At 43.6% G+C, this 3,980-nt stretch overlaps 1 long non-coding RNA gene across 2 annotated transcripts in view; it reads right to left on the bottom strand.

Moving 5' to 3' along the window:
• Positions 1-3,980, bottom strand: part of LOC122561346 — a 31,706-nt gene that overhangs the window by 8,444 nt on the left and 19,282 nt on the right. Inside the window, exon 2 of one of the 2 annotated variants that reach the window (XR_006314996.1) lies at positions 2,013-2,266. This is a non-coding gene — a long non-coding RNA (uncharacterized LOC122561346). Of the gene's footprint in view, positions 1-2,007; positions 2,267-3,980 lie in introns of both variants that reach the window. The other variant, XR_006314997.1, reaches the window with a different exon arrangement.

Genomic DNA, 3,980 nt, shown 5'->3' with positions numbered 1-3,980 from the left:
TGGAGCTTTCAGAATTAAAGGTTTTGCATAAAAGTTATAACTTCTTCAGCCTGAGAGTGGTCAGAGTGTGGAACTCACTACCATCAGCTGAGGTGAACAGCAGAGGTCTTCACTAGAATGTGGCCCCAATCAGACCAGCCTTGTAACTATTGAATGGCACAGTAGGATTGAGAGGCCAACCGGCCTTCCCTTGCTCCTCTTTCATATAGAGTCATAGAGTCGTAGAGAGGTACAGCATGGAAACAGACACTTTGGTCCAACCCGTCCATGCCGACCAGATATCCCAACCCAATCTAGTCACACCTGCCAGCACTCGGCCCATATCCCTTCAAACCCTTCCTATTCATATACCCATCCAAATGCCTTTTAAATGTTGCAATTGTACCAGCCTCCACCACTTCCTCTGGCAGCTCAGTCCATACCCGTACCACCTTGTGTGTGAAAAGGTTGCCCCTTAGGTCTCTTTTATATCTTTCCCCTCTCACCCTGATCATGACGCAGTTTGGAGCCAATCAAACTTCCATCTGAGGGAGCTTTCAATCACTGATACCAAAAGAAGCAGCCCTGGGACTTAAGTCTGAACTCAATATAACTATATCATATGGAAGAAAAACAGAGGGAACTACTGACAGGACGGAGATGCTAATAAGCCATCGAGATTCATTCTGTCTCCTCATGACGGTGACTCAGTGGTTAGCACTGCAGCCTCACCGCACCAGGGACCCAGGTTTGATTCCAGCCTCAGGCCACTGTCTGTGTGGAGTCTGCATGTTCTCCCCGTGTCTGCGTGAGTTTCCTCCCACAGTCCAAAGGTGTGTGGGTTAGGGTGGATTGACCATTATAACTTGCCCAATAGTGTCCAGGGATGAGCAGGCTAGATGGATTAACCTTGGGGAATGCAGGGTTACAGGGATATGGTATGAGGGTGGGTCTGGGTGGGATGCTGTGTGGACTTGATGGGTTGAATAATCTGTTCCCACACTGTAGGGACGATCACTTGCAGGTCCATTACTAACTGAATTGTGTCCATAATATTGTACCAGCTGTATGGAAGTCCTGATAGTAACCAATATGTCAGAATAGTGCCTACTATTCCATGAGGGAATATAAAACTAGTGGGTATAGGTTTAAGGTGAAAGGGGAAAGATTTAAAAGGGACCTAAGGGGCAACTTTTTCACACAGAGGGTAGTGTGTGTATGGAATGAGCTGCCACAGGAAGTGGTGGAGGCTGGTACAATTATAACATTTAAAAGGCATATGGATGGGATTACGAATAGGAAGGGGCCAGGTGCTGGCAAATGGGACTGGATTAATTTAGGATACCTGGTTGGGATAGATGAGTTAGACTGTTTCCATGCTATACAGCTCTATAATTCTATGACTGTTATATAAAAGTCCTACATAGTAGCCACTATATGTTCCAGTACTGGACCTATCAGGCTATAGTATATATAATGTATATATAATGTATACACACAATTGGGTATCTGCTGCATAAGGTTTACATTGTGTCCACAAAATGTAAGCCTTGTACAACGTCAGATTTATAAACCTTTTACAGTTTGCACATATTATACATCCTTTGGATAACATCATATGCACCTCCAGTTAAACTCACAACATAAGACCCATATGGTACTGTTATGTAAGTCATGCACAGTAGTCACTCTATATAATCCCTGTCTAGTATCCACTTCGTGCAAGTTATAAATAAACCCTAGTCAATACCTCCAACCCTAGTAACTGCTAATAGAAACCTTGCATAGTACCCAATATATGTACTTGTCCTATACACTAACAGACATATAAACATATTCAGTACCTACCAAGACCGACACAGAAACCACCACGTAGCCCATAGAGCACACAGTTACGTGTGGCCTGATATACAAACCCAATTAATTCCTGGTATATACACCATCTATAGTATCCATGATATATACTGTATTTCCTAAGCCTATATAAGTTAAAACCTTACAGTCATGCTTATAAAGAATAATTGTCACATTACCATCCAGTGATACTGTCCTTCTGGGAATACTATCCAAATCCATTGCGTGTATCGCTGGGATAATTCCAAGGAGCAAAGGGATGAGGAGGTGCACTCTGCAACTACAACTGCTCATGTTGTGCATTCTGTGGCATGGAATACTGTTGAAGTCAGGTTTTGTGAGACAAGACACCAGCGTCTATCTTCGCTCCAGCATCGCGGAGTTATTCTCCCAATATAATTTTCCACACTGCTCGGTCACGGACTCAGAATCACTGTAGGAATGGAGAATAATCAGAGAGAAAAAAAGAATTAGATTGTACACTGCACGTCAAAGCACAATTTGAACCATCAACACAACAATAACATACATCAATTCCTACGTTCTTTCGTCCTCCAACACTTCCAAGTTTGAAATGGTTCTCCCTTCTGCGTGCAATTTAACCTGACACTATATCCACCCACCCTTACAAAGCAGTTTTAGAATTCTGGACACTCTTCAGTGTTTCCGAGAGAGGGAGGCAATGAAACACAAACATCAAGCCGAGATTGGCGAACACAGGTTGAAGGGGTGATTGAAGATGTGGTTTTGAAGTAAGACACAAGATGCAGAGGGATGTCACTAACAATAGGCAGGGAACACAAGAAAATAGAAAAAATGAATCTTCACGCTTGATATAATTTTGCTGTTCCTCTGAAATTTCTGGCTGGGCTGACGAGGCAGCGGGGGGTTTGAAATTCTTTCATTATCTGATGTTGAAAGCATGTAAAAATAAAACCTCTCGAGCTCAGGAAGTGAATGCACTAAATTGAGCCAGGAGACCATTTATTTACTACACATGTTGGCGACTGTATATCAACATTTTAAAATAATAGTCGAGGCCAAATAAATGGAATTGCTGCCAGTGATGGTGCTATATGAAATTTTAAAGCTGTTTCCCTGATCGACTGACTTTAAGTAAGTTAACACCTCAACCAAAATATCTCTGTGCAGAAATTGGTACGGGTGCAATAAGTGTTGGTATGGCGATATCCGCATTAATTCCTATCCAATTATTCTGTTTGCACATAACTTTCAAAACAAATATTGAAGAGAGAAAGCACTGAATTAACCCTGAGTCTGCACTTAACAAGATCCAAACACACAAATTGAACAGAACTCACCATATCATGACATTTCAAATCTTATGCTCTTTCAAAATTGGGTGACATAATTTTATTTTTCAAGGACAGTCTGATTGATCTGAGTTTTCAAACTGTCTGTTAAATGTCAGAGGAAGATCTTGTTATGACAAATCCTTTGCTAAAAGCCTCACTTGTCAGCTCCCGGTGGATAATCTGGTTAAGATAACAAGACCAGAATCATTGTGATTTATCATGGTCAGTCAGCAGGCAGATGGAGACTGATGTCAGAGTGAGGGGAAGACCGAGACAATCTGACAAGAAGGGAGAGAGGAGAGAGAGAGAGAGGAGAGGAGAGAGAGAGAGAGAGGAGAGGAGAGAGAGAGAGAGGAGAGAGAGAGAGAGAGGAGAGAGAGAGAGAGGAGAGAGAGAGAGAGGAGAGAGAGAGAGAGGAGAGAGAGAGAGAGGAGAGAGAGAGAGAGGAGAGAGAGAGAGAGGAGAGAGAGAGAGAGGAGAGAGAGAGAGAGGAGAGAGAGAGAGAGGAGAGAGAGAGAGAGGAGAGAGAGAGAGAGGAGAGAGAGAGAGAGGAGAGAGAGAGAGAGGAGAGAGAGAGAGAGGAGAGAGAGAGAGAGGAGAGAGAGAGAGAGGAGAGAGAGAGAGAGGAGAGAGAGAGAGAGGAGAGAGAGAGAGAGGAGAGAGAGAGAGAGGAGAGAGAGAGAGAGGAGAGAGAGAGAGAGGAGAGAGAGAGAGAGGAGAGAGAGAGAGAGGAGAGAGAGAGAGAGGAGAGAGAGAGAGAGGAGAGAGAGAGAGAGGAGAGAGAGCGAGAGGAGAGAGAGAGAGAGGAGAGAGTGGGGACAGGAGAAAGGG

This window comes from Chiloscyllium plagiosum, chromosome 22, assembly GCF_004010195.1.
Source record: "Chiloscyllium plagiosum isolate BGI_BamShark_2017 chromosome 22, ASM401019v2, whole genome shotgun sequence".
Classification (NCBI taxonomy): domain Eukaryota; kingdom Metazoa; phylum Chordata; class Chondrichthyes; order Orectolobiformes; family Hemiscylliidae; genus Chiloscyllium; species Chiloscyllium plagiosum.
This window is presented reverse-complemented; position numbering and strand designations above follow the sequence as displayed.